The 13,241-nt window shown below is 35.9% G+C and overlaps 1 long non-coding RNA gene and 1 pseudogene across 1 annotated transcript; both read left to right on the forward strand.

Moving 5' to 3' along the window:
- The first annotated feature begins 1,749 nt into the window (after nucleotides 1-1,749).
- LOC132615470 (auxin-responsive protein SAUR68-like) lies at nucleotides 1,750-4,108 on the forward strand (annotated as a pseudogene).
- A 3,621-nt stretch (nucleotides 4,109-7,729) lies between these two features.
- On the forward strand, nucleotides 7,730-10,893 carry LOC132614802 (uncharacterized). The gene is made up of 2 exons (XR_009572449.1): nucleotides 7,730-8,387; nucleotides 10,599-10,893. It is a non-coding gene; the product is annotated as an uncharacterized LOC132614802 (long non-coding RNA).
- Nucleotides 10,894-13,241: the final 2,348 nt, after the last annotated feature.

Genomic DNA, 13,241 nt, shown 5'->3' on the forward strand with positions numbered 1-13,241 from the left:
TATCTAGAGAAGCATCTGAGTCGATGACGATCTGACCATGAATACCTTGCGAAGACTCAACACCAACATAGGATCCACCACTACATTCCCTTTCCAGCTCCTCAATAAATTGTTTGGTAGCTTCAGAGCTTCCAAAAATCATACTGCTTGTATCTCCATTTGAAATTGATCCTTCAAGGTCAACCTCTTCATTTATTTGACCGTCGGCTTCTCCATCTGCTTCCAGTATTTGATCTGAGCTAGTGATTGACTCTGATACAGCTGATGATTGACCAGAGACTTTAACTGCCACTACAACTCCCTCAAAGCTTTCTCCTGAATAGTCCCCGTTGGCATATATAGTTTCAAACACTTCATGCTGAGGTTCTACTTCAATATCCCTCACGTCCAGAGTTTTATTACCAGCTTCAGGATCTGCTTCGTTGATTTCCTCGATAGCAGCTACCACGTCACTAGTCTTAACGTCTTTGGAATCTGCTTGCTTTTTGTTGATGACATCAATGCCTTCCTTCTCCACGTAATGGACCGTATTATCTCTAGAATCCATGATCCAGTCTCTTTAGAAATTGAAGGAAGCCAGGGCATCTACTACTCGAGCCTCAACTATAAAGCACCTTCCCCAGTCCTCTTTTTCTTCAGCAACTTTCTCAACTTGAGCCATGTTGCTCTCTTTTGTTTGACAATATCTTTTTATGTGTCCTATTTTACCACACCTGTAACATTTGAGAGTCTTCTTATAGTTATTTGTAGACTCTCTCTCCTTTTCTAGCGAGCTGGAAACACTTTGAGATTGAGAGTGTGGCGTATCTCTGAATGTTTTTCCTTTGAAGTTCCTCTTGTCAGCTACAAGAGCATTTCCTTCCCCTTCTTTAAAACATACACTAGCCATCTGTTTGGCTAGTAGCTCCTGTGATGACAACAAATTCTCAAACTCCTCCAAGGATGGTTGTTGAGCCCATCCTTGAATTGATGTAACAAAAGGAATATATTCTGACTTCAAACCACGAATGATAGTTCTTCTCATTCGTGCTTCAGAGATAGCCTCATCCGGATTTAATAAAGAGATCTCTGAACATAAGGTCTTAATCCTCAAAAAGTACTCGGCAATAGAAAGATTACCTTGAGTGGTGTTCGCCAATTCATTCTGCAATATTTGTAGTCGGGCTTCATCCTTCTTATTGAACAAACGATCAAGGGTCCTCCAAATTTCATGAGTTGATTTGCACCTTATAACATGATCAAACAAGTTGTGCGAGATGGACCGCTTTAGGATGAACTCCGCCTTCGCATTAATCTGCTTCCACTTCTTGTATGCACCCATTTTTTCCGGTCTGTCAGTAGGAGGACTTGTGTAACTACCATTAGCAACATACCACAAATCCTCTCCCACAAGGTATGACTCCATACATGTCTTCCATACCTTGTAATTGGACTGATTCAACAACTCCATCCCCAGTCCATTAACACGGCCGCTCAAATCCATTTAGAGAAACCAGTTGAATCTACCACTAACCCGATCTTGAAACAAAACCCAGCAGCCAATCTATGGTTATGGCTCCGATACCATATAGAGAAATATAGCAGAAGCAAAGTAAATCGGAGAAAACTTCTGCTAGCCCAAGATCGTTACTAAGATCGGAAGATTCAACTAAAGAAAGGAAGCTCTAGAAATGAGAACTTTGAAATGGAAGAAGACTCTCTTGAATTGGCTTGAATGATTTTCAATTGGGTTGGCTTGGCTTGGTTACAAATGACTAAGGCCACCCCTATTTATACTCGTCTAGAGATGGTTCTAGATAGAATTATCTAGATATATCTACAAAATATCTAGTTAGCCTTATCTTCTAACACTACTCTAGAATATATATATTTTTCGTTAAGATAATTATCCAAGATCCTACACTAGACTATTTTAGATCCCTTACTAAATAACTAGGATTTTTTGTACCGCCAAAAAATCAACTTCACTTCTTCACACTTTTAGTCTGTATTCCTCTGCACTCCCCTCCACAAAGAGAACAAAAAAGAAGAAGAAAAAGGCTTATTGAATTAAATGATAAAGACTGATATATCTTTGGTTTGTTTCCCCTCATTTGCTTTAACAGTATCGACCGAACATTTGGTTTCCTGTTATTGTGTCCTTTGAGAGTAAAATTTGTGAGCAGCGTTAACTCGAATTTACAAAGACTTGCATAAACTAATATTCCTATGTCCCTGTAACAACTTTCTTGGATGTGCTAGTTTGCACCCACAGTGCAGCTGCTGCATGCAGGTGCTTAATTACTCTGTTCAGAAACTAATTAAGCAAATATTACCAAAAGAGCAATTAATCAAAATTAGAAAGAATGAAGGATTTTGAGAAATACACACCAAGTAAAAGTCTGTTGCAAGCCTTGAGACTAGTATGTGTATATATATACGAGTTTATGACAAGTACCATATCCAAATATTTAGTGAAATTGGTGACGACTTGGGAGAGACAATGGCACATGAAGTTTCACATGCATGGTTACTCTCTAAAGTATTGAGACAGTTTTTAGAGAACAAGATAGGCCCCTCTTAGGAGAGCACTCTCATCACTCAAATTCTCTCTTGAAGACAAGTGAGGCAACTTCTCTTTTTTGTTTCATTCAACTTGACTTACAAATTCAATCATTCTGTTTGAACAAAAGTAGGGAAAATATTCTTCCACCAACTTAACTTATATAATAGGCTACATTTTTTTTCTCATATCATATGACTGTAGTACCTAGGTATTTATAGGAATTTTCTAGCATGCACCTAGACTAATACATGCACCTAATTTAATTCGAGACATTCTTTTTATCTTCCTAGTTCATGAACAATCTTCATCTTTCCTAGTTCATGACTAAAGTAAAATAATACATGTATCATAATTAATTTCCTATACATGAACTAAGACAATTCATGCATCAAAAAAATACTTTTTCTTTTCCCAACACAAGATTCATTTTTCAACAAATAGGACACTCTTAGAATAAAATCCACAAGAATGGATGAAGATGATGACTTTGCCCTGGACCACCTGGTTTGAAAATACGGTGACAGAGACCCAACTAAAAAAAAAAAACTTAATCATCTTGCATTTTCAAACTAGCTTCATCCTTAAATTTTAGGCCCCATACCAACATGGCACACAGGCATCGGCACATGGCTTTGTCTTTTGTTAGTAAGAAAAACTTCAGCGCCATCTTGTATAAATAATCCCTCTTCCATGAGCCTTTTCATCATCAAGGACAAGCATTATCAGTTCAGCCTTCAAAGGTCTCTAAATTTCTTGTTTACTTTCTTCGTTCCAATATTCCAAAAAATAAAAAAAAATGACAATGCTCAGTACCAAGAAACTCATCAAAATGGCTAAGAGATGGCAAAAGTTTGCAGCCATGCAGAGGAAGCGGATTTCATTTCCAAGAAATGGTAGTGATGCAGACAGTTATTGTGCATATTCATCCTCTATCGCCGGAAAAGGCCATTTTGTAGTCTTTACAATTGATCAAGCACGCTTTGTCATTCCCTTGGCGTACCTTGAATATGAGGTCATTAGGCAACTTTTAAGCATGTCTGAAGTAGAGCTTGGGCTGCCAAGAAAGGCGTAGCTGTGGAAGAACTTCACAAAGCTGTGCTCTTATCAATTCCTTCATGTTGCAGTTCAACTTCTTTGCACCAAGAAAGTGGAAATCAGCAAATCCTTGTTTACCGAGTCAAGGTCAACATTCTTTTTGTACAATGTAGCTCAAAAATAGTTTTTAGAGAGGCAGATATTGAAGAGTACACAATTAATTGTAAAGCACATCATACAAATTGAATACTACTTTATCAGAATACTTACCATATTCATGGCTTTCACTTTTCGATTTGGTATGAGAAATCTTAACAATCTAATGTTGGATTGGGCACCTCCTTTAGATAATATGTAAGTTTGACACTAAGGATATCAATCAATCAACATTTAACTGTGTCTCAAAGCCGAACTCTTTTAGTCTCAATTATATGAAGTTCCATTCATTCCAGTAACGAAAAATTGGTCTTTTAAGTCAAATTAGGAGTTGTCTAAAACTAATCTTTTTTCCCAACACAGACATACAAATCTTTAACTAATGAAAAGACAGTTCACAAGAACCACACGTAACAACTGAGTTTTAATAAAGAGTGAATAATGGGGATTAAAGGGGGTCCCATACTTGTGAGGTGACGAACACTTGTATTGGGTACCGGTGCCATGTTATGGGAATTTGTGTAAGATCGAGTCGTATAGTCCGGTCTGAGTGCCATGCTTTGGGCATTAGCTGATATCTTAGGTTGCTTTATGTGAATTGTGATTGAGATATGAGATCTCTTATTTGATGCTTCTATGCTTTATACCTACCTTATTTGTGATTGTGTGTTCTTATCATTCCTTAATACTCTTTAAAAGTGGAAAAGAGCTAAGGTTGAGCCTTTTACTTTATAGCCTTGTTGCTTGTTTTGGTGCATGTTATATTCATGCTTTAATATGGTATCTCATGCATATTACACTTGAGGATACATATGTGATGTTTGATGGATACATGCGCGATGTCCGATGAGACATGGTTCCGGACGGAGTGATGCAATTATTGAAAGCCGAATTCGCTAAGTATACATGATTTGAGCCTAATTGGTTAAGTATTGAGATTGGAAGCCTAGGTGGCTAAGAACCCAATGGAAAATGATTCCGGGTGGTATGTGGACCTCACGAGTCCCCCATGAGTCACGTGTTTCATATTACGGAGCGTGTGTATACCGGTGATGGAAAGGCCTTGTATTGCATTGCATTTGCATATCATAACATCTTATGAACTTCTTGTTGGTGACTTGCTTCAATTGTTGATTGAAATGTACTTATCATGCTTAGTTGACTATTTGAATAACTTGTGAACTTGGAGGATTATCATACTTAGGCTTGTAACTCATAATTGTTGTTATGTTGGACTAACGACAGTTGTGTGTGTGAGTGAGCATTCGGAAGACCAACTCTCACCACAATTTTAGTTTAGGATCTGTCGACGATGTTGTTGAGTACACATTGATTTTCCGCACTCACTCTACACTTGCTGCACCTTTTTTGTGTGTGGATTTGGTTCCTAGCACTAGCGGGGCTCGAGGCTTCACTAATCATTGAGGAGGCCATTTGAAGGATTTGGGGTGAGCTACTCGCTGTTCGGTGGCACCAGGTTCCTATTCTATCTTTCTTTATCCTAGACAGTGTATTTGGGTTATCCCAAACTTGTATTTCTATTCTAGTAGTTCTTGTATTAGTGACACCAGGTTTTGAGGATTTGTAGTACTTATTGAAATGACTTGCTTAATTATTCCGCATGTTTTACTTGAATAAATAGGTCTAATGGATTGTGGATGGCTCACCTACGGGGTGGGTGTAGGTGCCTTCACGGCTTTGGAAATTGGGTTGTGACAGCTGACCCACAAGATGAGGACATCTTTGAGGAAGGTCAGAAAGAGGCTACGTTGGATTATTGTTTTACAAATACAACTAGGGATGTAGATATTTTTTCTAGGCAACTACGCAATAACAAAAAGAACCATGGAAAAAATAATAGTTGGGATGGCAAGGTGACTGAGGAGTGTGTTCCAAGACACTTACCGATGCGACTAGCAAAGCAAAATCATATGACAGTGTTAAGAACTACAACAAGATCCAATAAATCCAATAAGAAATGATGAATATCAGGTGTTGTTGGACAGAGTTGAAGAAACAATGACCTATCAAGTGTTGTTGGACAGGGCTGAAGAAGAAGACAAGAGGAGAGTACTTCAGGTTACCTTAGATGGGCATTCTATGGTTTTTAGTTTATACATTATAACAAAAAGTTTGAGGTTGATAACTTAACTTTCTTCTTGGCTTTTGTATTATTGGATTACTTAAGCATTCTCATTTGTAATATCATCATAGAGTGTAATATAAATTCTATAATGATCATAGAATATCTAGTTCTCTCTCGCTCTATTTCTTCATGCTTGTTTACTAGTAGAGTTTTGTTAGCTCATTATGATTGGTAAGGTAAGACCCATCTCCCCTTGCTTGCCCTTATCTTTGTTGAGGATTTTTTTTTAAATTTTTTTACTATTATTATTATTATTATTATTAATAATAATAATAATAATAATAATAATAATAATAATAATAATAATAATAAAAGGCCACTAGACATACTGTCTAGTGGTATAAATTCGCCAAAAAAAGAACATTTAGGTGTATTGAAAGCATAGTGTTTCACAAAACTGAATGCAAGCTCTTAAAAAAATCGAATCTATTGAAGACAAAAAGGAAATATCGCACAAGGTCCCGACAAGGATAGTTCAACACCAAACTCAAAAACAAAATAGGAAACTTCAAGAACTCTTCATCTTCGCCGGAGCAAAGACCGGAAATCAAGGTATGATTTTCTACCATGGGAGCACTTCCTCGCACCACAAAGCTCTCATCTGGTGCAGTGAATCCATAGCCAAAGGAGTTGATTATTAGAAAAAACCAGATTATTCCATTTCAGGAAAAGAGTTGTTCCTTTCGTTTTCACCTAGATTGAGTTCAAAACTGGTGGTCGATCATGAAGCCTTGATATTTTATTTGTTCCCCCCTTAGAGAAATTTCTTGCATGCGTTGTTAGGGTTTTGAATTTGTTATTGTTTGTTGTCGATCCATGCAAGACTGAGATGGTTTGGGCATGTGAAGAGGAGAGACACAAATGCCCCAGTGCGGAGGTGTGAGAGGTTGGCCATGGATGGTTTCAGAAGAAGTAAGGGTAGGCCGAAGAAGTATTGGGGAGAGGTGATTAGACACGACATGGCACAGTTACAGCTTACCGAGGACATAACCTTAGATAGGAGGGTTTAGAGGACCCAGATTAGGGTAGAAGGCTAGTGGATAGTCTCGTTATCCTTCCTTATTCGTAGTCGTATTATTGCAGTATAATTTCTTGTGCTCTGATTTCTGCTATTATCTGTTATTTCTTTTACTTTGATTATCCTATTTTATCTGTGTCGCTTGTTGACACCCAATTTTATCCCGCCTTTCTTCCAAAATATTTATTGGCGTTTCTAATATTTCGATAGCTTAAGAATAGTCATTTATACTTTACCGCAATTTTAATTAGCTTTCTATTAATACCGCCGTTTATTATCCGACTATAGTCGTTGCCTATTATCATTATTATTGCTGTTGTTATCATCATCATCATCATCATCATCATTATTATTACCATTATTATTATGATTTGCATTATGATCATTTTTAACATTTTTTTATTTACCGTCTGATGCACACACGCATCGCATTTATTTTATGCAATTAAACAATAGCATTTACTTACTGTTAAACCTTAAAAATATTATCGCGCAGCTATTACGACATCGTATAATTTTATTTGAGTAGTAATAAATATATTTTATAGTAAGTAATATTTTAGCACATGCTAATAAATAATTAATTGAAGAAGATCTTTTATTTAAATTTAGAAGCCCAAATTGGTTCTTTCATCAACTAACTTGTGAGCCCAAATCCGAACCCAATCAACCACCATTATTTTTCGGACCAGCCCACCCCGTTTAAACCTACCCAGCCCACTACCCGTTAAATGACCCAGTCCACTAACCCTTTTAACTCGATGACCCGACCCGTTTGTTTAACAAAATATGAAGCGACTAGGGTTATACATTTTTCTTCAGCCGCCTCCACCCCTTCCTCTCTCTCTCTCTCTCTCTCTCTCTCTCTCTCTCTCTCTCCGACGCAAACCGTAAAATTCGCAGAGGCTTTCATGAATATAGGCTATGCATGGCCATTTGAGGGAAAGAAATTAATGATCTTGTCCTTCCTCCTTCAGAATTTCAGCTGTTGAAGAGGTTGCTTTTGTTTTCTTTCCCTCCACCTCTGTTTTTGATCTGAAACCATTTAATGGGTTTCGTGCATTTGTGAGTTTGAATACTCACCTATGATTGGTTGTGTCAAACATTGGAGTGATTTTTCCCTCCATTTCTATTCGCCTCACAATTAAAACGACAATGGGATCTAGGGTTTCGGGGTTCTATATAAAGAACCCCATCCCAGTGTTGAAGGAGGTTGGAAAAAACGGAAATTACAAATTGAGTCTTTTTGTTTAAAAACTTAGTCCCGTTTAATTAAAGAGTCATTTTTAAGCAAAATTTCTAAGGAGTTTAGTTTGATTTATCAGTTCTAAATTCTCTTCCTTTTCATTGTGTTTGAGTATATTGGGGGTCTTGGAAGGAATTTCACTTCCATTTCTCGGTGAAGGTTGCATTCGAAAGATCCGAGCGTCGTTCGCGTTCGAGCGTAGACCCGAGATTCAAGCCCCTGTTCACTGCCTCCGAAAAAGGTAAACTCTCTTTCCTTTAGTTATTTTCGCATTTATTAATTGCTTTCCTGCTCATGTGTGTTCTAAATGTAGTATTAATTGCTAGTTTAGCCTTTGTTTATGTGTGTTAATAATTGTTCTTGCTTAAGCATGCTTATTAGTTACTAGTTTGCACATGTTTGTTCATATTTCCAGACCCCACATTGTGGGATTCCACCGGGGTATGTTGTTGTTGTAACATGTTTGTTCATATTTAACCCGGTTTAGTTATATTTATAGGTCTAGTTCCCTGTTAGTCTCTTTGAATTAATTTTAGTTTATTACTGATGACTGAGTCTCTATTATATGGAATTAGACCCTACTTTGTTGTTAATCTAGCTTAAAGAGCATGTGGAATTCCTGCTTATCCTATTTTAAGTGTAACAGGTGCCATAGACAATTTGTGTAAGTCCATATTGCAATGTGTATTGTTCAGTATAGAGTATATTCACCTGTTGATATGTATACATAAACGTGACTAGTTGCATCGGGGCTTCAGTTAAGTGATCTGAGAATAGCATGAAGTTTGTTGATTGTTTGTTGGCAAGACATGATGTGTTTTAAAGGAAACCTTTGTAAATTTAAGATTTTTACTAATTTCTGCTCGGTATGGAATAATTTAAACATGTTCAGTTGTCCTGAAATCTATATACACTACATGTTGGGTGAAATTGAGATTCGAAATAGTTAAGGTGCAAGGGTTATGTCCTGTAAGTCCCATAGGTATGCTAAACAAATGATGGTTTAAATATTCACATTTGGTCTGTTTGAGTTGGTTCTGCATCTGAACTTTGAAAATAATTTGTGAAAACTGGACTTATGTACAGAATGTAATAAGCCTGGTCTAAAAGGGATAGATGTAATATAGACCTTTGAATGATAAATGTCCCTATCTGCTGAAAGGTCATATGGGCTATGTTGGAGTCTCTATCGTTGTTTATTGTTATCATACCCTTTGTCTGATTACATTTACTGTCTGAATATCATGAGATCTTGTATGCTGCCTTCATTCTAGTTTAGATATTCAAACGTATGCATTTAGTTTATGCCTGCATATCATATAAGCATAAGAAAATAACCCTGTGTGTGTTAGTTCAAAAGTGGTTTGCTAAATTCGAAATCTGAGCTCTGAAACCTCATGTTAATTGTCTGAAGTTAAGTGTCTTGTTGTTCATGTCTAAGCATGCCCCTGAATGTTACATAGTTATACAATGTAACCTGCAAAGTGTATTTGTTTCATCACTGGAGTGCTAGATGCTAGCATATGTTTAGCCCTTTGCCTGTCTTGTTGCATTTCATCATATAAGGCATTATCAGTACGGAATCACCTAATATATACTTGCCTTGCTTAGCTAAATTCAAGGATCTTGTCTCGCATCCTTACTAGGTTTATGTCTAGTTGACTATATCTGTAGTAGGTGACCTTAATTAGACCTATAAGGCTGTGTGTCTTTAAGACCTTATTGGTAGCTTGTTCTGAGTATCTGCGCTTAGTATGAATCAAACTACAAGTTTGCATGGCATACACTTAAGTAAAAGAGAATGATTGAGTAACTGTTTCTTGTTAATTTCTGAGTTCTGAATATTTATGTATATGACCTGTATCATGTCTTTCAAACTGCCTTTATGTCCTTTCTAAATGTGTCATGATATGATGAGTGGATAGAACTAGGTTTTCTGTGAAGTCTACATGATTGTTTTACTTGAGTACAACCTATGTATACGAAAGATATACCAAGATGTATTAAGTATATACAAAAGCTCTGTATACCCGTGGTATATATGAACTTGAATATCCAACATATACATGGTATATCCTTCGGTTATAATCAGAATTGGGTCAGTCTGAATTTACCTCTCAACTGATTAGGCCTGCTCTAGCCTTTTATCGCTATGTTAATGAATTGGGTTCGTCTCTAGGCTTTAGCTGATTCATATTGCTTTCAATATGGGGCTTTGTCCCTTGCATGCCATACAATTTGGGCCTGTCTGTGTTTCTTTCTTATGTCAGTTTACTTGGGTTTTTGTTTCTTTACTTGTTTGGCAAATTATAATGAATATACTTGTCATATGACCCATATATGTGATTTTCATACTTAAGTTTCATTTTAGTTTAATAACTAAGTATAGATATCCTTGTGTAAATTCCCTTGTCACTAATCTTTATCTTTTTTTTACATGTATACTTCGGAGCGAAATGGAGTCTTCATAAAGACTCATTGTTCGGGCAGTCTCACTTTGAGACTATGCTGCTACTGGACCTCGAACGCGCATTTCCATTCATTCCTCTCGTCCCCTCGAACACTCCTGAATAGAAACACCGAGAAAACCCCAGGATTTTCATTTTTTTCTTAAGTTTGATTGTGTATCTTACTTATTTAGAACTACCGGCCTTAAACATTAGAATATTTTAACTGTCAGATGGGTAATGGGGATATTAGTTTGTAGAACCTTGAGAAGTATTATTATTATTATTTTCGAAACTTAATTGAGCTCACCTCCTGAATGGTTTAACTATGTTTTTTTATGACTCTAAAAGCTTCAAAATCAATTATATATTTTTAAAAGGGAAGCTGAAGATATTTATAACGATTTGAATATTTTTGGAAATTTCTTCTGAAAATAGGTTGTTGTGCAAAGATAAATAAGTTTTCTCATAATTTTCAGAAATAACGTGATAAAAAAAGAAAACTGTAAGATTTAGCTCATTCATGAGATTTGAGTCTATTTTATTCGCAATTAACTTTAGGAACTTTGAGTCAAATCAGTCTGTTTTTTTTAAAGGGGCTACCTGTTAATGCCCAAATTATAATCAAATTTTTATTTTTCATAACAATTTTTTTTAAGATGCCAATAACTTAGCTGAATAAAAGTTTTAAAGTTTTCTAATAATTTCTATCGTTTAGCTATCAAATGGTTTTCAAATCATTCAACCTTGTATTACCTCTAAGTGTAAATTCCTCAATTGCTCATACTAAAACATTTATATAAAAAATTTCATAAGTCTTTACCAATCTATTATTTTACATACTCCTGACTATATTATATTAACCTAAGTTTGGTCGGTAACCGTAATTAATGGATTCTAATGGATGCCTAATACCTTCCCATTAGGATATTTAGAACCCTTACCTAGAATTTATTAGGTTAGTAAGACCGTTGAAATTAGAGTTTATTTTAGGTGTTAACTTAGTAAAAATAGGTGTCCTAATTCACCTTTAAAAGAATTAGGTGGCGACTTCTTAAGTTAAAAAATATACGAATCACCAATATGTTATACTCCGCTTTGACCCGTTTAAAATGGGGTATAACATCGCTTTCATTATTTCCATTTCCATATCGCTTTGAATCTCTTAGCCTTATCTGACCTCTTTTTATGTTTTTTATTAAGCCGAGTGTCTTTCGGAAACAGCCGTCCTACCTTGGTAGGAGTAAGGTCTGCGTACACTCTACCCTCCTCAGACCCCACGTTGTGGGATTTCACTGGGTTGTTGTTGTTGTTGTTGTTGTCGTCGTCGTCGATCCTCTGAGTAACTAAATGTCCTTTTCTAATCTATTCAATTGTTGACGTTAGTGGGAAAACCATATCCATTTAAATAGTTTTTCCGGCAGCCCATTAGTGACATAAAAGTTTTATTTCGCCCTTTTCGGACCATATGTTCAGTGTTCGATATTGAATTAGGGTTTTTGCGCCGCCGCCAAAGCAAATAGAGTATTGACTTTCTGAATTTCTTGCATATACACACACCCAAATAGTTGTTAAGGATATTGTCACAACTTTAATTTTCATGTTCGCGTCAATTTGCATCTGTGGTCGATGTAAGTTTACTACTCATGATCTTATTCTGTTGTACGTTTCTTTTCAACAAACAGATTTAACGTTTTCTTTTTCCCTCTTCCATCAAATTCAAGTTGCTAAACATTTTGAGTTTTTTTTTTAATATATTTTAAGGGCGGATCGGTGATCATTTCTATTTCTATATAGTTAATACCTAATATAACTTTATACATGAATCTTGCTAGTATTATTTAACACGATACCGACATTCAATGTGAGATAACAATCTGAAAATTATAATATCTAATATCTAGATAAAATTATCAAAGTTACCCTTCTGGAGATAATCCTATACTATTGTTTTTAAAACCAATCAGGTAAATAATTCAAAGATTATTCAAATCTTACAATGTCATACTTTTTCGCTCTTTTTTCTGGTTAATTGTTTGAAATTTCATGTTTACTAACTAGACTAGTTCATATTCGCACCATGTATAATTCGAAATACTTTTACCAAAAAATTATCACCCTACCTTGGTTTCCCCCTTAGTTTAATTTCTCGCCTAGTATTAAGTATTTGTATTGGATTCGACTAATTTGATTTCGTGCCACGTAAGATAAGATAATTCAAAGAAAAAACTTTCTTAATATGATTTTTCCATACCCACTGCTCGGAACCAAGACCTGTGGTGAAGTGTGATGTTTTTCCCTTTACTCTTTCCCCTGCTTTTCAATAAAACAATAAAACAACTTTCCCAATTCCTCTCTCTCTCTAAAGAGTTGAAGGATAAATTGCTTACCCAAGATTGAGATTGAAGACTTGAAGAATCCAAATAGTGCCCTACAGTTAGGGGTGTACATGGACCGGGTTGGTTCGGATTTTTTAAACACCAAACCAAACCAATTGCGTCGGATTTTAAAATTTATATACCAAACCAAACCAATAAAATTCGGGTTTTTCAACCTCGGGTTTTCTCGGGTTGTTCGGTTTTCTCGGATTTTTCGGGGTTTTTTTTCGGAATAGTCTTGATACAAAACATATAACTTTTACTTTAAAT

Source organism: Lycium barbarum, chromosome 10 (genome assembly GCF_019175385.1).
Source record: "Lycium barbarum isolate Lr01 chromosome 10, ASM1917538v2, whole genome shotgun sequence".
NCBI lineage: Eukaryota > Viridiplantae > Streptophyta > Magnoliopsida > Solanales > Solanaceae > Lycium > Lycium barbarum.